The sequence below is a fragment of the Pongo abelii genome, chromosome 3 (genome assembly GCF_028885655.2).
Source record: "Pongo abelii isolate AG06213 chromosome 3, NHGRI_mPonAbe1-v2.0_pri, whole genome shotgun sequence".
NCBI lineage: Eukaryota > Metazoa > Chordata > Mammalia > Primates > Hominidae > Pongo > Pongo abelii.
In genome coordinates, this window is record NC_071988.2 from 124,574,271 (window position 1) to 124,597,928 (window position 23,658).

A 23,658-nucleotide genomic window follows, 5' to 3' on the forward strand; every position below is an offset into this window, starting at 1 on the left:
ATGCAAGTATTTTCTGTAAGTTGCCTTGTCACTCTGTTGATCGTGTCCTTTGTTGCACATAAGTTTTAAATGTTAATGTAGTCCAATTTATCTGTTTTTCCTTTTGTTGCCTGTACTTTTGGCATCATAGCTGAGAAGTAAACTGCCAAATCCAATATCATGGAGCTTTCCTTCTATATTTTCCTTTAAGAGTTTTAATATTTGTAGTTTTTATAATCATAGTTATCATAACCTCTTTAATTCAAAAATCTGGATCCCTTTTGAGTCTGTTTCTCTTTTCAATTTTCTATCTTGGCTTAAGGTCATATAACATTGTCTAATACTATGGTTCACAATTTTTATTGAAAGCTTGACATTGTGTACAAATAGTACAGTCTCCAGATGATAACTTCTTTTGGAAAGAAATATGTGGAGTAGGGGGAGTGAAAAATCACTTTAACCAAATCAGAGATTGAGCTCAGTTGATAGCTTTGTAATGCTCAGTTTTATTTCAATTTGTCCTTGTTCCTCAAGTATAGTCCTTTAGGGATTTTGCCCTAGATTATTTCCTTGATAAATTATGGCAGTGTCACTTGATTCCTCCCATATCAGGCATTGTATTAGTCTGTTTTCATACTTCTATAAAGAACTGCCCAAGACTGAGTAATTTAAAAAGGAAAGAGGTTTAATTGACTCACAATTCAACATGGCTGAGGAGGCTTCAGGAAACTTACAATCAAGTGGAAGGTGAAGGGGAAGCAAGGACCCTCTTCACATGGTGGCAGGAGAGAGAAGTGCAAGCAGGGGAAATGCCAGATGCTTATAAAACCATCAGATCTCACGAGATTGCATTCACTATCTTGAGAATAGGACGAGGGAAACTGCCCCCCTTGATCCAGTCACCTTCCTCCCTTGACACATGGAAATTACAGGTCTCTCCCTCTACACATGGAGATTACAATATGAGATGAGATTTGGGTGGAGACACAGAACCAAACCATACTGTTCTGCCCTTGCCCTCCCAAATTGCATGTCCTGTATACATTTCAACATCAATCATGCCTTCCCAACAGTCCCCCAAAGTCTTAACTCATTCCAGCATTAACTCAAAAGTACAAGTCCGAAGTCTCATCTGAGGCAAGGCAAGTTTTCAAAACCAATCATGGCTTTGCAACAATCCCCCAAAGTCTTAATTCATTCCAGCATTAACTCAAAAGTCCACAGACCAATGTCTCATCTGAAACAAGGCAAGTTCTTTCCACCTATGATTCTGTAAAATCAAAAGCAAGTTAGGTACTTCCAAGACACAATGGGGGTACAGGCATTGAGTAAATATTCCTGTTCTAGATGGGAGCAATTGGTCAAAACAAAGAGGCTATGGGCCCCACGTAAGTCTAAAATCCAGTGGGGGCAGTCATTAAACCTTATAGCTCCAGAATAATCTCCTTTGACTCCATGTCTCACATCCAGGGCATGCTGATGTAAAGGGCAGACTCCCATGGCCTAGGGCAGCTCTGCCTCTGTGGCTTGGCAGGGTATAGCCCCATGCCTGGCTGCTTTCACAGCTGGCATTGAGTGTCTGCCGACATTACAGGGGCATGGTTCAAGCTGTCAATGGCTCTACCATTCTGGTGTCCAGAGAATGATGCCCTCTTCTCACAGCTCCACTAGGTAGTGCCCCATTGGGGACCCTGTGTGAGGGGCTCCAACCCCACATTTCCCTTCCACACTGCCCTAGCAGAGGTTCTTCTTGAGGCTCCACCCCTGTACCAAACTTCTGCCTGGGCATCCAGTCATTTCCATACATCTTCTGAAATCTAGGTGGAGGTTTGCAAAGCTCAATTCTTGACTTCTGTGCACCCATAGGCCCAACACCATGTGTAAACCACCAGGGCTTGGGGTTTCACCCTCTTGAAGCAACAACCTGAGCTGTACATTGGCCCCTGTTAGCCATGGATGGGATGCAAGGAACCAAGTCCTGAGAGTGCACAAAACAGCAAGGCCCTCGGTCTGGCCCACAAAACCATTTTCTCCTCCTAGGCTTCCAGGCCTGTTATGGGAGGGGCTGCCATGAAGATCTCTGATATTTTCCCCATTCTCCTCATTACTTATGCAAATGTCTGCAGGCAGCTTGAACTTCTCCCCTGAAAATGGATTTTTCTTTTCTATTACATGGTCAGGCCACAAAATTTCCAAACTCTTATGGTCTGTCACCTCTTGAACACTTTGCTGCTTAGAAATTTCTCCTGCCAGATATCCTAAATCATCTCTCTTGAGTACGAAGTTCCACAGATCTCTAGGGCAGGGGCAAAATGCCAGCAGTCTCTTTGCTAAAGCACAGAAGAGTGATCTTTGGTCCAGTTCCAATAAGCTCCCATCTCCATTTGAGACCACCTCAGCCTGAAATTCAGTGTCCATATCACTATCCAGCATTTTGATCAAAACCATTCAACAAGTCTCCAGGAAGTTCCAAACTTTCTCACATACTCCTCTATTCTTCTGAGCCCTCCAAACTGTTCCCACCTCTACCTGTTACCCAGTTCCAAAGTCACTTCCACATTTTCAAGTATCTTTATAGCAGTACCCCACTCTTCACAGTACCAATTTTCTGTATAGTCCCATTTTCACACTGCTATAAAGAACTGCCCGACACTGGGTAATTTATAAACAAAAGAGGTTTAATTGACTCACAGTTCTGCATGGCTTGAGAGGCCACAGAAAACTTACAGTCATGGTGGAAGGCAAAGGAGGAGCACGGACCTTCTTCACATGGTGGCAGGAGAGAGAAGTGCAAGAAGGGAACAGGCCAAATGCTTATAAAATTATCAGATCGCATGAGAACTCACTGACTGTCTTGAGAACAGCATGGGGAAAACTGCTTCTATGATCCAATCACCTCTTTCCCTCAACATGTGGGCTTACAGGTCTCTCCCTCAACACGTGGGGATTCCAATTCAAGATGAGATTTGGGTGGGGACACAGGCCCAAACCATATCAGGCATACCTTACCATTTCCTAACTTGGTTTATTTCTACTGTCCATACTTTCCTAAACTGGAATAGCTGAATTCACATCTTCAATGTTACATAACTATAAATAAAGGAGTTGGAGCCCATCAGGCAGTCTGACTCCAGAGCCCATACTCTTAAAACTAAACTGCTTATAATGTGACAAGTATTCTGTGCAAGACATAGACTAAAGCTCTCATAAGAATTTATAGGCTAACATTTAGAAAATGCTGTAATAACTTAAATCTATAAAAGATTAAATGATCTACCAAGAAAAGAGAAAAAAATCAAACAACTATATAATTTTTTGACTTTTCCATTTTAGAAAACGAACTAGTACAAGTAACTTCTTTAGGAAGTAAAAAAGAGTCTTAAGAAAAACTTAAAAATAGAAAATAAAGGATGAATAAGTCACAGAAGGCTAAAATGGTTTAGAAATAGCCCATTGGAAATCAATTACAAAGCTGTTCAGACCCTTGGGGATTATGCCAATAATGCTACTCCATTGCCTCTGAGCAGCCCTCTCCATGGTCCTTAACTCTCGAGTGCTTTCACTGAACACTCTGGAACTTCTGCCAGATGATTATCAAACTGTATTATATTCTCAACCTCTTTTCAAAGCATTCTCTCAAATTCTGTGCCCTATATGAAACCAACCCTTCCTTTAAGGAGGACACTGCTTCCCCTATAGTCCTCTTACATAACAGCAGTTTATTCACTAACATTCCTTCTGACACCCTACTGCTATTTCTAAAACTTCTTATATAAAAAAGAAACAAAATCCTTGCTTTTTTAAAGCTTGTATAATTTGACAATACCACCTTCCTCCCCTTCTACTCACTGTTACTTACTCACCTTATTTTGATCCCTTTCCATTATTCACCAAAGATGTTGGTGCTTGACCCCCCTATTTGTAATCTTTTCATCTTACACACTTGGATAATTCATCTACTATCTTGTTTGTTCAGTTCTTTACTTCCTTTCTAATAAAGAAAAGACCACACTAAAACCTTCTATCATCTGAAATGCTCTGTTATCGATAATCATGATTTCAAACATCTACATCTCTGAATACTACTTCATCTTCTTTCAGTTCTCTTGTTCAGTTGTATTCACTTCATCCCCTCCAATTATTCTTCACTTTCATCAGGATGTGCAGTGTAATGAACCCTGCAACTCAAACTTGTGACCTCTTCCTTCTTTACCTGTTTTTGTATTCAATACCTGTGATCCATCATCCTCAAAATACTGTTATAAATATCCTAAACTATCTTGAAATATCTTTGTTGCTTCATTGTTGCACATTTCTAGAAACACCTCAATCTAGGAATGCTGCTGCCCTACTTCCACTGATGCCCCTCCCCAGCTGACACACATGCACCCTTTTGCACTGCTGAGGTGGCTGGCATGTGTGAGCAAGCAAAGATCCTCTTGCCACTACCCCAGTGAAGCACTCCAATGGGGGTAATTCCCCATTGGAGTACTGTGGCAGTGGACTAGGAACACCTTGGCTCCTGCAGCACAGCAGGTTCATAACCTTGAGGGGCCAGAGAACAGAGTTAGGGGCCTGGTTTCAGCCCCCTAGAGCTACAGCACACAGCCGAGGAGAGCTCAGCTGAGTCTTGACCCCTTAAAATCTTCCAGAAATGAAGCCAGCCAACTGAACCCACCTTATACCACAACCAAACCCCCAAGGGCATCAAAGAAGATAAAAGCAAAAAGCCCCATCTATAGGACAACAGCTTAAATGTTGAAGGAACATCAGCCCACACAGATGAGAAATAACCAGCACAAGAACTCTGGCAACTCAGGAAGCCCGAGTATCTTCTTACCTCCATATGACTGTAGTTGTTCCTCAGCAATGATTCTTAACCAGGCTGAAATGACAGACATATAATTCAGAGTATGGATAGGAATGAACATTGGCATTCAGGAGAAAGTTGAACCCCAATGCAAGGATTCTAAGGAATACAATAAAATGATATAGGAACTTAAAAATGAAATGGCCATTTTAAGAGAGAACCAAACTGATCTGATAGAACTGAGAAACTCACTACAAGAATTTCATAATATAACCACAAGTATTAACAGCAGAATAGACCAAGCTCAGGAAATAATCTCAGAGCTTGAAGACCATTTCTTTGAATCAACTCTGTCAGACAAAAATAAAGAAAAATTAACAAAAAGAATAAACACCTCTGAGAAATATGGGATTATGTAAAGAGAACAAATCTACAACTCATCTATGTCCCAGAAAGAGAGGGAGAAAGAGTAAGTAATGTGGAAAACATATTTGAGGATATCATCCATGAAAATTTCCCCAATCTTGCTAGAGAGGCCAATATTCAAATTCAAGAAATGCAGAGAACCCCTGTGAGATACTATACAAAATGACCATCCCCAAAACACAAAGCAATGAGATTCTCCAAGGTCGAAATGAAAGAAAAAAGCATTGAAGGCAGCTAGAGAGAAGAGGCAGGTCACCTACAAATGGAATCCCATTAGGCTAAGAGTGGACCTTTCAGCAGAAACTCTACAAGCCAGAAAAGATTGAGGGGCCTATATTCAGCATTCTGAAAGAAAAGAAATTTCAACCAAGAATTTCTTATCTAGTTAAAAGAGGCTTCATAAGCAGAGGAGAAATAAGATCCTTTCAGACAAACAAATGCTAACGGAATTTGTTACCACCAGATGTGCCTTACAAGAGGTCCTGAAGGGAGTGCTAAACGTGGAAATTAAAGATCGTTACCAGCCACCACAAAAACACACTTAAATACATAGACCATTGACACTATAAAGCAGAAACTACACAATCAAATCTTCATAATAACCAGCTAGCAACATGATGACAGAATTAAATTTGCATATATCAAAGTATCAGCTTTGAATGTAAATGAGCCAAATGCCCCAATTAAAAGGCACAGAATGGCAAGTTGGATAAAGAAGCAAGACCCAACGATATACTGTCTTCGAAAGACTCATCTCACATGGAATGATAACTATAAGCTCAAAGTAAAGGAATGGAGAAAAATCTACCAAGCAAATAAAAAAAAACCAGAAAAAAGCAGGGGTTACTATTCTAATTTCAGACAAAACAGACTTTAAACAAACAGTGATGAAAAAAGATGACAAAGAAGGACATTACATAATGGTAAAGGGTTCAGTTCAACAAGAAGACCTAACTATCCTAAATATATATATGCACCCACCACAGAAGCAAACAGATTCATAAAATAAGTTCTTAAAGACCTATGAAGGAACTTAGATAACCACATACAAGTAGTGGGAAGTTTAAACATCCCATTGACAGTACTAGACAGATCATTGAGGCAGAAAACTGACAAAGATATTTGGGACCTGCACTCAACACTTGATCAATGAACCTAACAGACCTTTACAGAACTTGCCACCCCAAAACAATAGAATATATATTATTCTCATCTGCACATGGCACCTACTGTAAATTGGCCACATGATCAGCCATAAAACAATTCTCAGCAAATTTAAAAAAACTGAACCACACTCTTAGACCACAGTGCAGTAACAATAGAAATCAATACTAAAAAGAACTCTCAAAACCGTAGAGTTACATGGAAACTAAACAACCTGTTCCTGAATGACTTTTTGGTAAACAATAAAATTAAGTCAGAAATTAAGAAATTCTTTGAAACTATTGAGAACAAAGATACAATATAACAGAATCTCTGAGACAGGGCTAAAGCATGCTAAGAGAAAAGTTTATAGCACTAAATGCCCCCATAGAAAAGTTAGAAAGATCTCAAATTAACAACCTATCCTCACAGCTAGAAGAAATAGAAAAACAAGAGCAAACCAACCCCAAGGTTAGCAGAAGAAAAGAAATAACCAAAATTACACCTGAACTGAATGAAACTGGGACATGACAAGCAATACAAAAAGATCAAGGAATCCAGGAGTTGGTTTTTTGAAAGAATAAATAAGATTATTTAAAGAATAAATAAGATTATAAATAAGAACAAATAAGATTATTTGAAAGAATAAATAAGACTGCAGCTAGACTAACAAAGAAAAAAAGAGAGAACATCCCAATAAACACAATTGGAAATGACAAAGGGACATTACCCCAGAGAAATACAAAAAAATCCTCAGACTATTATGAACACCTCTATGCAAACAAATTAGAACAACTACAAGAAATGGGTAAATTTCTGGAAACGTACAACCTCCCAAGATTGAACCAGGAAGAAATTAAAATCCTGAACAGACAAATAATGAATTCTGAAATTGAATCAGTAATAAAAAGCTTACCAACTAGAAAAAGCCCAGGACCAGAATGATTCACAGCCAAATTTTGCCAGATATATAAAGAAGACCTGGTACCATTCCTACCGAAAATATTCCAAAAAATTGAAGAGGAAGAACTCCCCAACTCATTCTATGAGGATAGCATCATCCTGATACCCAAACCTGGCAGAGACACAATAAAAAAGAAAAAGGCCAATATCCTTGATGAACACTGATGCAAAAATCCTCAGCAAAATACTAGCAAATGGAATTCAGTAGCACATGAAAAAGCTAATCCATCACGATCAAGTAGAATTTATCCTTGGCATGCCAAGTTGGTTCAACATATGTACCAATAATTGTGATTCATCACATAATTAGAACTAAACCCCAAAACCATATAATAATCTCAATAGATGCAGAAATGGCTTTTGATAAAATTCAGCATAACTTCATGTTAAAAGCCTTCAACAAATAGGCATTGAAGGAATATATCTTAAAATAATGTCATTTATGACAAACCCATAGCCAACATCACACTGAACAGGCAAAAGCTGGAAGTATTACCCTTGAAAACCAGAGCAAGTCGAGGATGCCCTCTTTCAACACTCCTATTCAACGTAATACTGGAAGTTCTAGCCAGAGCAATCAGGCAGGAGAAAGAAAGAAAAGGCATCCAAGTAGGAAGAGAGGAAGTCAAACAATCTGTCTGTAGATGATATGATTCTATACCTAGAAAACCCCAGTCTCTGCCCAAAAGCTCCTAGATATAAAAAACTACAGAAAAATTTCAGGATACAAAATCAATGTACAAAAATCAGTAGCATTTCTATACACCAACAAGTCCAAGCTGTGAGCCAAATCAAGAACAAGATTCCATATACAACAGCCACAAAAAGAAAATACCTAGGAATACAGCTAACCAGGGAGGTGAAGGATCTCTACAATGAGAATTACAAAACACTGCTGAAAGAAATCAGATATGACACAAACGGAAAAACATTTCATGCTACAGTATCTTGGCATCACTATAAATGCATAACAGCCTTGAAATCAGAAATATACTGGTTGTATGATCTTGTATAATTTACAATCTCGTCACCTTTTTTTTTTTTTTTCTGGAGAGATGGGTTCTCACTCTGTCACCCAGGCTGGAGTGCGGTGGTGTGATCATGGCTCACTGCAGTCTCCACCTCCCCAGCTCAAGTGATCCTCCCACCTCAGCCTCCCAAGTAGCTGGGACTACAGACATGTCATGTCTGGTTAAGTTTTTGTAGGGACGGGGTCTCCCTATGTTGCCCAGGCTGCTTGAACTCCTGGGCTCAAGTGATCCTCCTGCCTTTGCCTCCCAAATCTCATCATCTTTTATTGGGCATAGTACTATCTGTTTTTCTTCATATTCACAGCTAGGGAAAGCAGAATCAAATTTGAGGACAGACATCCAAATATGAGTTTACTGGATAAGTTTATTAGAAATTATGGCATGCTTTTTGTACTAACAAAAATAAGACTTCTTACTGGTTTATATTTCAGTGTCTTACATATAAATGATCAGCTCAGTTTAAAAAATTTTTATGCTCTACTTATTTCAATAAGCTTCTTAAAATCCTTTTTGGAATGAGGTAGATTTAAGTACATACATAAACACACATATATACATATCTTGCTATTATGGGAATTAAGTGAGATGTTTGTACAACTTATAGCAAAAGCTATGGTATTTAAAACTTTTACTAGAAGTCTGTACTGCTGTTATATTGCTAGGCTTTGCTTTCAAAATAGTGAAAAATTTTGATGGATTTAGAAGTTCCATTTTCACCTTGGTTTTTTAGAATGTCTGTTTGATTATATATTAATAATGGACACAGTGTGGTATTGTAAAAAGAACTGGGCAATCTAAGTTCTCTGTTTTTCATTTGCTACATTTTTTTTTTTTTTTTTTTTTTTGACAGAGTCTCACCGCCCAGGATGGAGTGCAGTGGTGCGATCTGAGTTCACTGCAACCTCCGCCTCCCGAGTAGCTGGGACTACAGACGCGAGTCACTATGTCTGTCTAGTTTTTTTATTTTTTGGAAGAGATGGGGTTTCACCATGTTGGCCAGAATGGTCTCAAACTCCTGATCTCAAGTGGTCCGCCCGCCTCAGCCTTCCAAAGTGCTGGGATTACAGACATGAGACACCGCACCTGACCCTGATACATCATATTGAGTAAATTTCTTGTCATTTCATCTCTCTGCTCGATTCCAAACCTATAAAGTGACGTAGGGAGTGAGGATCTTAGATGATCTAAGGGCTTTAACAGTTTTTTTTTTTTTTTTTGTGACGGAGTCTCGCTCTGTAGCCCAGGCTGGAGTACAGTGGCGCAATCTCGACTCACGGCAACCTCCGCCTCCCGGGTTCAAGCGATTCTCCTGCCTCAGCCTCCCGAGCAGCTGGGACTCCAGGCGTGTGCCACCATGGCTGGCTAATTTTTTGTATTTTTAGTAGTGACGGGGTTTCACCGTGTTAGCCAGGATGGCTTTGATCTCCTGACCTCGTGATCCGCCCACCTTGGCCTCCCAAAGTACTCGCATTACAGGTGTGAGCCACTGCGCCTGGCCAGGCTATAACAGTTTTAAGTCTATGATTCTATTATCTGAGGGGCATACCAAGAAATAGGCTGAAAGAATAGCAATACATACTTCTTGGGAACTTCATTTCTTAAATACCATGTATGTGCATATGTATCACTTAATATAAACAACTTGTCTTTCCTTGGTGTGTCCATACACAATAGTATGGGTTTATGATTTTGGAGCAATGTTGTGCAACAGTGACATCTAGTGACTACATATCACAGATCATTCAGCAAAACTTTATGGCCAACTTGTACTCTTCTAAATGTAGATGATTTACTTTGTAGCCCAGCTAAATACTTTTAAATAATTCCTCACCTCTCTCCTCTAAAGAAAGGAATGCCAATTAAATTTGACAACAGCATTAATAATTGGCTAAATAAGAACTGAAATTTCCTTTAAAAATCATAATGTATATGGAATTCAGTATAAATTATTCTAAATGAGACTGCAGCTCTTTTCCTTCCATTGAGTGGCAAAACTGGGATTTTGAATTCCAGTGTGTTTAAATATAGTCTATTCTCTTATCTACTATGCATTGCTGACATGTAGTAGGCATTTAACACATACTTATTCAATTAATGTTAGGTGAAACATATGCATCAATAGTTGTGAGTATGTATTGCTTTGGAATCTTTGGAACTATTGCTGCCTTTCAAACAAAGAACTCTTCTTGAGGTTAGATAAAAGGTTAACACAATTATAAACAACCAAAGTATACATCTTTCTGAACAAATGAATTTGAGACCTACATGCACAACAGAATACTCTTTATAAAAAGCATTCAAACTAGATCAGTATTTTTTTTAAGATAATGACTACCTAGTATTATTATTTAATCAGGACAATACAAATCTGGGCTAAACTTCTACTACTATAATTCAAATTGACTGTTATTGTTAAAATTCCTAATAGTATTTAGGATTTGATCTCATTAGTCAGATAGTACCTTGATTTTAAACTGTTTTCGGGTGCCTAGATCTTGTTGCCACAATAAAGTGACACGGTGTCTGTCTTAGGTCATTTTGTACTGCTGTAACAGAATACCACAGATTGGATAATTTATAATGAAAAAAAATTTCTTTCTCACAGTTCTGGAGGCTGAGAAGTTCAAGATCAAGGCACCAGCATCTTGTGAGGGCCTTCTTGTTCCATTCTCTGGAGGGGAGGGAGTCTATGTCCTCCTCACATGGCAGAAGGTATAAGGGTAAGGGATGCAAATGGGTGGCAGAAGTTGTCCTTTTATAACGAAATTAACCTCACCCATGTGGGCACAGCCCTCATGGCCTAATAACCTCTTAAAGATCCCACCTCTTGATACTGTTACAATCAACATGAGTTTTGGAGGGGACAAACATTCAAACCATAGTAGTGTCTTAGTCTATTTGTGTTGCTTTAAAAAAATACTCAAGATTGGGTAATTTATAAATGACAAAAATTTATTTTGTCACAGTTCTGGAGGCTGGAAAATCCAAGATCAAAGTGCTGACAGATTTGGCATCTGGTAAAAGCTCAGATCTCTGCTTCCAAAATGGTGCCTTGAATGCTGCGTCTTCTGGAGGAAATAAATGCTGTATCTTTACATGTTGGAAGAGACAGAAGGGCAAAAAGGGGCTAGCTAACTCCCTCCACTTATTTTATAAGGGCATTAATCCATTTATGAGGGCAGAGCCCTCATGAGCTAGTCACCTCCTAAAGGCCCCAGCTCTTAATACTGTTGCATTGGGGATTAAGTTTCAACCTGAAATTGGAGGGACACAAACATTCAAACCATAACATTTTGCCCCTTCCCCCTCAACAAATTCATGTCTTTCTCACATATAAAACACACTTGTTCCATCCCAGTAGCTCCAAAAGTCTTAACTGTTTCCGATACCAACTCAAAAGTCTAGAGTCCAGGGTCTCATCTAAATCAGATATGGGTGAGACTCAAGGTTTGATTCATCCTGAGGCAAATTGCTCTCCAGCTGTGAGCCTATGATATCAAGCAAGTTATATCATTCTAAAATACAATAGTGGGACAGACAGAGGAAAGATATTCCCTTTTCAAAAGGGAGGAAATAGAAAAGGAGAAAGGGGTAATAAGTTCCAAGTAAGACCCAAACCCAGCAAGGCAAACAACATTAAATCTTGAGGCTTGAGAATAATCTTCTTTGACTCCATGTCCTGCCTTCTGCAAACAATGGGGAAGGGGTTAAGCCCCCACGTCTCCTGGGAGCCTTGACTGCATGGCTTTAGTGGGAGCAGCCCATGCACCAGTTCTCACATGTTGGCATCACATGCCGGTGGCTCTCCCAGGCAGGAATTGCACACTGGTATCTCTAGTGGCCTATAGTCTTGGGGGTGGCTCTGCCCCCATAGCTCCACTAGGCATTGCTCTTATGGGGGCTCTCTGCGGTATCCCTGACTCCACAGGTCTTGTAGGCACTGCCCTAGTGGTGACTCTCTGTGCTGATCTCACACCTCTGGCAGTTCTGTGCCTGGGCCTCAAGGTTCTCTGTGACCTCCTTTGAAATCTATGCGGAGACAGCCATAACTACAGACTTAGCACCACATGGACACCACCAAGGTTTACTGTTTATACTCTCTGACACTGCACCTGGACCTGCTTGAGCCACAGCTGGTGTGGCTAAGGAATGCTGAGCCACATGTATGGAGCAGAAAGTTGACGTGGCCCTAGGCAGCAAGCCCTGAGGTCCCATGGACACCCTGGGCCCCTCCTTTGAAACTGTTCTGCCCTGAAGGCCCTGGCACTCTGAGCTTGTGATAAGAGTGGTAGCCTCAAAGATCTCTGAAATACCTTCAGGGCCACTCCTTCACTGACTTGATGAATAAAATCTGGCTTCCTTCCATCCATAGTAATCTCCTTATCAAACATTCACTTGGCCATATTCTTGGTATTCTCTCCTGAACTCACCTTTATAGTCTTTACAACCTGGTTAGGCTGAAAAATTTCCAATTCTTTAAGTTCTGCTTCCTTTTTGATTATAAATTCCATCTTGATTTAATTTTTCTCTTTTTGTCTACTATCATAAACAGTCAAGAGAAGCATGTAGCACCCTCAGCATTTTGTTTAGGTATTTCTTCCCCTAAATATCCTAGTTCATTGCTCACAGGTTCTGCCTTTCACAAAGCATTAGGACACAGGTGAAATTCAGCCAAGTTCTTTGCTACTTTATAACAAGGATGCCCTTTCCTCCAGTTTCTAGTAAGACATTCTTTATTTCCATTGAAGAACTCATCAGAATGGTCTTTACTCTCCACATTTCTACCAGCCTTCTGATCATGATTAACTTAGATAATCTCTAAGAACATGGAGGCTCTTTCTACAGCTCTCCTCGTCTTCTGAACCTTCATCAGAATTGCCCTTAATGCTCTGTTCATGGTAATCTAGACATTTTCTAGGAGGCACTTCACAACTGTTCTGGCTTTTATTCACTACTAGCTGCAAAGCTGCTTTTACAGTAATAGGTATTTGTCATAGGAACACTCTACTTCTTAGTAACAATTTCTTAGCCCATTCCTGCTGCTATCCCAAAATACTTGAGACTGAGTAATTTATAAATAACAGAAATCTATTTTCTCACAATTCTGGAGGCTGGGAAATCCAAGATTAAGGTTCAGTCAGGTTCAGTGTCTGGTGAGGTCTCTGCTTCCAAAAGGGTGCCTTGAACACTGTATTCTCTGAAGGGAATGAACATTGTGTCCTCACATGGTGGAAGGGATGGAAAGGCAAAAAAGTCCTAGCTACCTGTCCCCAGGCCTCTTGTAAGGACTTTCATAATACATTCATGAGGGCAGATCCCTCATGACCTAATCATTTCCTAAAGGCCCCACCTCTTAATATTGTTGCATTGGAGATTAAGTTTCAACATGAATTTTGGAAGAGACATAAACAGTCAAACCATAGTATAAACCATTCCAGGCATGTTTTATATTCGTGTCTTTCTCTTAGCACCAAACACAGTGGTTTTTCTCAACTATAGACAAAGCTACCAAAAACTTACCCAGAATCCAAGGTTTGCTATACATGGAATCAAACTGTCTTACCAGCTTTCTTTCTGGTTCTTTCTTTTGACCCTACATTTCAGTCAAACTGTTAACTGCACTCCATGCTTTTATTTGGTTGGAACATCTTCCCACTGCACCTCTTTGTAAATATCCATTGATTATTCTAAATAAAGCTTCCTGCAATGCACACTACAAAAACTGGATGTGTTTTTCCCCTTTTGAATTCTCACATCATTTTGTTATTTGCTCTACCATCCTTACCTGTCTGGTGTCCTTTCTTGGTCTTTGTTAATGGTTTCTTTCCCCTATTCATCCTTTAAATATTGGGCTTCCTCAGAATTTCTCTATGCCCTATTCTCTTCTCACTCTATATACATTTCTCAACATCTATTCTATTATTATGGCTACAATTCTAACTAATATGCTGAAGAATTTGAACTAGAAAAGCTCTCAAGATTCTATTTAGTATATCTAATTACTTATTGAATATCTCTACTTGTCTTATAAGCATCTTAACTTAGTATATGCACAGACTCAAGATCTTTCCCCACCAAAGTTATTCCTTCTCTGGATAATTTCCTGTCTCAGAGAATGAAGCCACCATTGACCTAGTTGCTCAAAATAGAAACTGAGAAGTCATTCTTTCTCGCTGCTTTTCTTTATCTGCTAAAATCAAGTGAATTACTAAATCATGTTAAGACAAGTTACTGAATGTTTTAAAATTTTATTCATTTCTTTCCAGATAAATTGTCACTAGTCCAGTCCAGGCCATAAGCATTTCCCCACCTAAACACCGTAATGGCTTTCCAACTTTTCCCCACGTCCAGTCTTGTTCCTCCTCAATGTAATTTTCACAATGCAGAACAATATTCTTAAATGTAAGCTTGATTATGGCAACTACCTTCTTAATATTCTTCAATGACTTCCCAAAGAAGAAAAATGTTAAAAATCCTTACATTCAGCTTATAGGGTCCTTTGAATAAGGCTCTAACCTTGACCCTGCCTACCTTCTCATTCATCACTTGACACTCTAAACTTTAGCCATACTAAATTTTAGTTCTTCAAACTTGCCATGTCTCACATCTCCAAAACTTTATGCATTCTGTACGCTGCCTTCCAACACCAACACGCTTGCTTTTAATCCAGCTAACGCTTCATCAATATAGAAGTCATTTCTTCCAGAAGATTTCCTGACACTACCTTCAACATGCATCCTTATCATGGCATCCAACCCTTATCACAGCATCCACCCCACTATTTTAATCCTTGTTTAACTGTCATCATTTTTAAATCTGACAAATATTCATTGAGAGCCCATTATATTATAGATACTGTATTCTCCTCTGAGTATTGTAGAAGCACGTTTAGGATGTGAGAGAAGTCCAAGAAATGCTTCTTAGTGACTTGTGTTCCCATCTATTTCCCTATTAAATTAAACCAGAGACAGTTTCATAATCATTTCTGAGTTATTTGAATTGCCTAACATAGTATATAGTAGATAAATATTTTATACCATCAATTATTGGATTTTAAACACATACTAAATATTCTTTGCATTGTAAGAGGCCACCAACCAGCCAATACTTTCTACCCAGCGACTTTTTCTTTGATATCACTTTGCATACAATAGAGTGTAAAAAGCAAAGAGACAAACTGATATAGTGGAAAATATGGGACTTAGAGTCAGAACAATGTGATTAATAATTCTGCCACTTACTAGGTATATGTCCTTGGTCAAGACCCTTAACCTCTCTGAGTCTCAATTTCCTCATCTGAAAAAGGCTGTTAGAAGAATGAAATGAGATAAAGAGAAAATAAAAGCATAAAATGTAAAAGGTTATCCAAAATGATGTGTATTATTATTATTGTTATTAAAGTCAATGCAGATCAAGTCTCCTTATGACTGGTTATCCCAGCTCTGTAAGGCTACAAGATTTTCAAAGTTCATTCTTCATCTTCCCTTTACCATCCAAGAGATAAACTTTTGTACTTTAATAAACACATATTGATGGAAATGGTTAAAAATCACAAAGAAAAACAAGCCAAAAATTGAATAAGTACACATTAATGTATCAAAGGGACAAGACAAAAGTACCAGCCTATGACAGTTTATAATTTGAATGTATGAACCAAAAAAAAAAAAAAAAACAATCAGGCCACAATTTTTTTTAATGTTGACCAGAAGGGTAGGTAGGTGGCACAAAAGAGTAATGCTGTGAACTGTTTCGCAGTAAAATGGTAACCCATTGACCTAGAAAGCCAAGATATCTGGGCTCAAATACTAATTTAGCTACTAATTCAACCACTAATACCCAGGTGGTCTACCCACCCAACACTCTAGTCTTTCAGTTCCTTGATCTCCTTAGCTCCTACTGTCTTTTTTTTCCACTGTATCTCAGCCACTTACTCACAGGGCCACAAATCTCAAATGGCCACTCAACTTTGCCCAGCTGTGCTACTATTCTGATTGCTTTCCATCCTCCAAATGACTATTTTGTATCTTAACTTCTCCCCTTAAACCTCCTACCCAAATATTCCTCCTCACTCCTTACTAATCTTGCATCATACCTTATCTTCATTGAGAAAAACTATCAATATCAGGCAGAAAGGTCTCACCTCTGACCACTGAATCTACCCATCTATCTGCATCTCTACCCATACTTGCTGTCTTTCTTCTTACTAGAAATTATACGTTCATGTGGTCAGGCATGGTGGCTTACACCTGTAATCCCAGCACTGTGGGAGGCCGAGGCAGGCGAATCACCTGAGGTCAGGAGTTCGAGACCAGCCTCGCCATGGTGAAACCCTGTCTCTACTAAAAATACAAAAAATTAGCCAGGTGTGGTGTAGTGGTGCATGCCTGTAATCCCAGCTACTCAGGAAGCTGAGGCAGGAGAATCGCTTGAACCTGGGAGGCAGAGGTTGCAGCGAGCTGAGATTGCGCCATTGCACTGTGGCCTGGGCAACAAGAGCCAAACTCTGTCTCAAAAAAAAAAAAAAAAAAAAGGAAATTATATGTTTATATGTTCATGTTCCTACCTAAGGCCAATACTTCTATATATTCCCTGGATTCCATACCCTCTCATTTTCTCAAAGATTTCACTCCTAAAATATACATACTCTCTCTTATACCATCATTTCCACCCCCCTCTATTGGATTATTCTCAGTCTAAATATGCTTCAGTATCCTTATCTTTAAGAACCCTTCTTTGACCATACATATTCCTCTATTACCTCCATTTCTTGGCTCTCTTTTATAGTAAAACATCTTGAGATGTCTATAGTACTACGTCAATTTCTGCTCAGCCAGCAGTACTATGTCAATTTCTTGACACCACATTTTCTCTTTATTGTACTAGTCAAGGCATATAACTACTTAATGTTTCCAAAACTCAGTGCACAGTTCTCTTTATTTTACTTGACTTCTAAGCATGATTCAGTACTATTGGCCATGTTTTGTAGTCTTGGCTTTTTTTTTTTTTTTTTTTTTTAATTGAGATGGGGTTTCTCCATGTTGGTCAGGCTGGTCTGGAACTCCTGTCCTCAGGTGATCCACCCACCTTAGCCTCCCAAAGTGCTGGAATTACAGGCATGAGCCACCATGCCTGGCCAGTCTTGGCTCTTATGTCGCCGCACTCTTCAGATTTTCTTCCTACTTCATTGGCTATTCTTCCATCTCCTTTGTTTGCTTCTTTTCTTCTGCTTTACACTAGTCACTGCAATGTTATCTGTGAGCACACTTGCCCTAGGTAGTTTTCCATATGCTGGTGACTCCCAACTTTGCATCTTTGGTTCCTTGCACTCTGCACAGAGCTCAAGACTCAACTTACCTTTGATTTCTAATAAGAATGTAAAAATTAAGGTAAGCAAAATAAAACTCCCCCCTCCCACCGCCCTGGCTGCTCCTTTTTCTTCCTTAGTCTTTTCCATTTGGTAAATGGCACAACCATCCACACAAGCTCAAGACAAAAATTTAGGGGCTAGAGGTGACTCCTTTTTCATCACCTCTATATTCAAAACATCACAAAATCTGTAGGCTCTGCCCCCAAAATAGAGCTCATACACTTCTACTTCTCTGCTATTTTATCCCAAACTTGTCATTCCTCTTTGGATTTCTGCAATTATCTTCTGCTATAGATCTTGCTCCCCACCCCGTATGATTCAGTCATCACATAATAGGCAGAACAAACCTTTTTACAATGTAAATCAGATCCTATCACTCGCTCCAAACTCACTACTGGTTTCTCTTTACACTTTAAATAAATTCCAAACTTATTCCATGGGTAGATTTCCATGGCCTATTCAAAGCCTTACATGATTTGGCCCCCACCTATCCCTCCAAGCTCAACCTGTACCACTTTCTCTACATTTAGCTTCAGTGGTCTTTATGATGTTCCTTGAAGGAGCCAAGTTCTTTCCTTCCTTAGGGCTTTTGCAATTGGAGTTGCCTTTACCTGTAGTGCACTGATCCCAAATATTTCCATGGTTGGTTTTTAAAAATATCACTAAGCAATCAATCTAAACTAACCCCTTCCCCAGTCTTAAGGAAGACCTTCACACTGTTTTACTTCTTCACTGTGCTTACTATTATCCAAAATTCCTTGCTCATATAGTTTACCTATTTTCTATCTTCCACTCACTAGAATTTAAACTTCCTAAGAACAGCGATCTTGCTAGTCTTTCTTACCATTGTATTCACAATGCCTAAAACAATGCCTGACAAAGTAGGAGATTCTTCCAAAAACAGTTAATGAATGCCTTTCCCTAAGCAAGTCACTTGACTTCTCTACTTAACTCACACTGGTGAGTTTACTACTGCTAGACTAAGCTCTGGGTCCAGGAAAAACAAAAGTGGCTAATGTATGGCTTCTTCAGAAGCTCATCCATTCATTCCCTCAAAAAATATTTATTGAACGTATATTACACTATGTTCCAGGTACCATTCAATCTCCGTGTTTAGTAAACACCACAGCAACATGGGATTTGGTTAACCAACAGAAGTGTTTAAACACGATGAGTATGAAAATAAGTACAAAATGAGAAGTACTATAAAAACGATACTTTATATATTACAATTACAGCACCCACCTATTTCCTTTTGTCTAGTAATTGGCAGGACCTTATGACACGAGGCAACTGAAAAACAGCAGTATAAATTCTGGTACTCTAAAAGCCCAGACTTCACCACTGTGCAATATATCCACACAATAAAACTGAACTTGTACTAACTAAATCTGTGTAGAATTTTAAAAAGTAAGTTAAAAAAAATGCTGGTACTCACAGAGGACAATACCTATGAATGCCCTTTTCATAGGCACACAGTGACTAAAATATTTGGGGCAGGAATTCTCTAGGGGTGACAATAATAAGTGTCATTTTTCATGCTTCTGTTGCACACATAATTATATTTATCTCTAAGGAAAATCAGAGAGTGGGGTGTGGCCTCCCTCAGTGCCACCTGGGCCAATTGTCTCCCCGCATCACCAAATCTGTTATTTCATAGGCTCTAGGACACCCATAGAGGGGAGTGAGGGACCTGGTATGGTCCCTTGAAGAGCTCTTGTAACACTACTGATTGATGTGACAGACACAGTATGTGTGCAACTGTCCTTCTTCCTTCAAAAGCACTGGTCTAAAGCAGGGATCCCCAACCCCTGGGCAGCAGACAGGTACAGGTTTGTGACCTATTAGGAACAGGCCACACAGCAGGTGAGCGGGGCTAGAGGATTATGCCTGAGCTCCACCTCCTGTCAGATCAGCAAAGGCATTAGATTCTCATAGGAGCACAGACCTGATTATGAACTGCGCATGTGAGGGATCTAAATTGCGCCTTCTCATGAGAATCTAATGCCTGATGATCTGAGATAGAAGAGTTTCATCCCATCCTGCCCCCAACCCCAAACTGTCTTCCATGAAACTGGTCCCTGGTGCCAAAAAGGTTGGGGACTGCTGGAAGTGCTTGTCCCCTGGGTTAAAGCCAAGAGGAGTAAACAGGATTAAGGGGCGTGGAGGTGGGTGGGTTGGGGGAAGAGAGCTTTCTCAGGATCGGCAACCAATCCCAGAATCTCCAATCGCAGAAGCATGTATGTGAAAGTTTATTTGCAGGGATCCACCATTTGTAAAATAGTACACGCTTAATAAAATTAATTTTGCAGTCAATCTTGACTGACAGATCTTCTTACTGGCGAGTATTTGTAAAATAAGAAAAACAGGAGGAAGACAGAAGAAACAAGAGAGATGTGGGATGACAGAGTAAGGAAAGGAGTCACGGAGAGGAGAGACAATGTCTGTGGCTGTTTCGTTAGCGTCTGGTAGAGGAGCCCAAGAATCTCATTGAACTGAGGGGGAGGAAAGGCCCTCCTGGGGCCTACCGCAAGGAAACGATCGCGGGAGACCCGGGACTAGCGCCAAAGGGCTTGGAAGGGCGGAGTTAAGAAAAATGGGCCGTACCTACAACTTCTTTCGCAGCCCTCGCTGGCCCGGGAGCGGCCCAGGAGCCCAGTAACCGTTGCGTAAGCCACGCGCCACCCAGGTGGGCAGGGTGATGACGCGAAAGACCGGATAGACTTCCGCGCAGGGGCGGGACGGGGCGAGGAGGCGGCAGCGCGTTTAAGTGACGTCTTGGCCGTCCGCGCCGGCAGAGGGAGGGTTCTGAGGGTTCTGGGGCTTCTGGGACTGTCTGGTGTGTTTTCTGTCTATTGAACCCTTTCCTTTCGACGTCTCTTCTGAATATTGACTCATCGGGTTGTAGAAATCCAGGGACAGAGTTGACATCACTGGGCATTTTAGCCAAAAAGCAGTGCTCGGGACTGCATGTGCCAGAAGTAAACTTGTCAAAACTCAGATTGTGTTTCCCCTAAAGTCAGCTTAAAGTGCAATGGTAAAGGAGCACGGTCTCTCCCCAAGACAGCCTGAGCTTAAACTGCAGCGCTGTCACTTGCTAGCTATGGGACCTAGGCAAATACATCGTCTCCCTGAGGTTGTCTTCTCATCTGTAAAGGACGCTGTGGTGGTGGTGTGAGAATAAATGAGACATGGCAAGTGTCTGGAACAAAGACGCTGTGTACAAAGTAAACACTTAATATACTGTTATCAGTATAAAACCTTTTTTTTTTTTTTCCGCATGAAATCTTATGTGGAAAGTTGTATGTGAAAGAAATGAAAGCGGAGCTGCGTTGATGGTGGGCCCAGAAGCTTTGGCCTTTCAGTCCCAAAGTTTCCAGTAATAGAATCCACGCTTCCTATAAAAGACAAAAACAACTGTTATTGGAGAAAGTGTAAACTTCTTAGAAAGACAAACTGCCCTTTCCTATCTAATGTTTCTCCTGACACTCAAAACAATGTTTACTCTTGAACACTGTATTCCTTTTTGCCTCAGTGCGTTTTCTAAAGTTAATTCCTCTACCGCAGTGTTCTTTTTCTTAGTCATCATCTAAGATCTGATTCAAATTACCGTTCCTTCTTGGGTAACTTAAATACGAAATTATCTTTTTATTGGTTTTGTTGTCGTTGTTGAGACAGGGTCTCACTCTATTACCCAGGCTGGAGTGCAGTGCGATCTAGGCTCCCTGCAGCCTCCGCCTCCTTGGTTCAAGTGATCCTCCTGCCTCCTGAGTAGCTGGGACTACAGGCGGGCGCCACCACCCCCGGCTAATTTTTGTATTTTTAGTAGAGAGGAGTTTCACATGTTGCCCAGGAGGACTTGAATTCCTGGACTTAAGTGATCTGCCCGCCTTGGCTTCCCACAGTACTGGGATTACAAGCGTGAGCCACCACAGCCCTGCCCTTTTTATTGTTTTTAACACCCTCCCTCCTTCAACGTGTTATAGACATCTCAGCAAGGATTTATTTTTCTTCCTCATTTCAGGAGAGTAGACAGGGTGTCATGATTATAGGGTTAAGGGAATGTTTTGTACTCATGAAAAGGAAATGTTTTGTACTCACAGGAAAAGCAGGTAGATCCCTAAAGATAATGGGAGTTGGGACAAATGGTAAAGCTGGGAAGGAAGACCTTTGCTAGGAGTCTGTTTGCCTTCAAGGCACTACTCTTATGCTCTAGAAGGAATGGGCTCCTGGAGAGGTAAGTGCTTTAGGGTCCATGTAAGGAAGATGGGAGGGCACATCAACAAATGGAGTTTTGGAATTCTCACCAGGCCAGAGGGCTCAGGCTGGATTTGAGTCAGTAAACTATAAATATAATATTACATACTCCCCAAATGCCATGAAGCAATTCCCACTTGTTACAGAGAGGTACATAAATGATTCATATAAAAATATAATGTTCTGAGACATTAAAAAAATACAGTGGTTCTTTGGGAGACAATATAATGAAAATTTACTAATAAAAAACATTTAAACAATCATCTGATAACCTTTCTTATAAAAATTAAGTGTTTTAAAAATAAGTAAATTGATTATATTTGCAACAAGGTCACGGAAAGCAAAAGCTTTTGAGGAATAAGGAGAATCTTAACTGAGAGCAATTTTTTAAAACTATATTTGACATGATAAAAAAAGTTTTAAAACTTTCTACATAAATAGTTTCATACTTCTGAAAGTACTTCAATAAAAATAAATATTTGGCCAATGATCTATTTAGTATGATTTCAGTGCCAACTTTCTTTTCTAGTCTTATCTCTAATTCTCTTCATCAGTCTCAAGTGCCAATCACTTTCTATGCTCCAGGCTTTACTGTTTTCAAAACTTTGCTAATATGCCAGCCTCCCACACTAGTTGTTCCCATCTTCACCTTACTCCCTAATATTACCCCATCCATCCAGATCCTCTCCATTCTTGAAGGTCTTGTTCAAGTATCAGCTCCTCTAAGATTTCCTCAATTTCTACACTAAAAACACTTTTGAATTATTCACTTGGATTATAGCTATTTGTACATATCTTATTTCCTTCTAAGGTTCTTAAAGGCAAGTATCATGTCTTATTCATATTTGTATTCCTCACATTGTCAATTTTCCACTAGAATCAAGTTCTATTGAAAACCAAGCCCTTGAATATCTTGTTCATCACTGTATTACCTAGTATCTAGCACAAGACCTGGCACACAGTAGGCATGTTATAATATATTCTGAGTTAGGGAGTAAATGGATTTTAAAACGAGCTCCATGAAGGCAGGGATTTGTCTGTTTTATTCATTGCAAAATGAGTATCTGAATATAAACATGAAGGCTTAGCATTCATTATATACAACAAAATTCTTCAATCTACATAGCATCATAAAAGTCAAATATGAAATATTTATTTTGCCTTTTACCCAACAAATTCAGTTGATGATGTATCTTTCTGAAAATAATACATCCCCCAAAACTGCAGTACAATTTTAAAGAAAAATAAAATACATGTTTATATTAGTTTCAGTTTTCTTGTTTGTATTTTTCTGTGTTCTAAATTTTCTCCAATGAAAGTGTGTTATTTTATAATCACAAAAAAAATACTATTTTTAAAGAATGTAGTGGATGAGATCATTTGCAAATGTATACCTGAGGAAATTTTGAGGACAACAAGGTCAATCAAGGTGATTGGGAGTTAATACCAGAGAGAAAAATACTGTCCTTGGAAATATGACACTTCTTTCAGGGACTGAATTATGTCCTTCCCCACAAATTCATATGTTGAAGCCCTAACTTCCAATGTGATGTATTTGGATATGAGGATTTGGGAAGGCAATTAGATTTGGATGAGGTCATGAGGGTAGGGCCCTCATGCTGTGATTAGAGCACCCTTATAAGAAGAGACACCAGAGAGCTTGTTTGCTCTCTCTCGGCATC

General features: G+C 39.7%; 2 protein-coding genes across 11 annotated transcripts in view; both read right to left on the bottom strand.

Moving 5' to 3' along the window:
* SLC9B1 (solute carrier family 9 member B1) overlaps window positions 1–20,454 on the bottom strand; it is a 133,786-nt gene extending 113,332 nt beyond the window's left edge. For 6 of the 9 annotated variants that reach the window (XR_008524227.2, XM_054553520.2, XM_063723832.1 and 3 more), the window contains exon 1: window positions 20,327–20,454. The gene's annotated coding sequence lies outside the window, so the exon portion shown is untranslated. Of the gene's footprint in view, window positions 1–4,819; window positions 4,865–15,593; window positions 15,659–20,326 lie in introns of all 9 variants that reach the window. The other 3 variants (XM_063723833.1, XM_054553516.2, XM_054553518.1) reach the window with 2 other exon arrangements.
* The window catches only part of SLC9B2 (solute carrier family 9 member B2), a 60,005-nt gene continuing 53,692 nt past the window's right edge, over window positions 17,346–23,658 (bottom strand). For both annotated transcript variants that reach the window (XM_024245589.3, XM_054553305.1), the window contains exon 13: window positions 17,346–21,117. The gene's annotated coding sequence lies outside the window, so the exon portion shown is untranslated. The remainder of the gene's footprint in view (window positions 21,118–23,658) is intronic.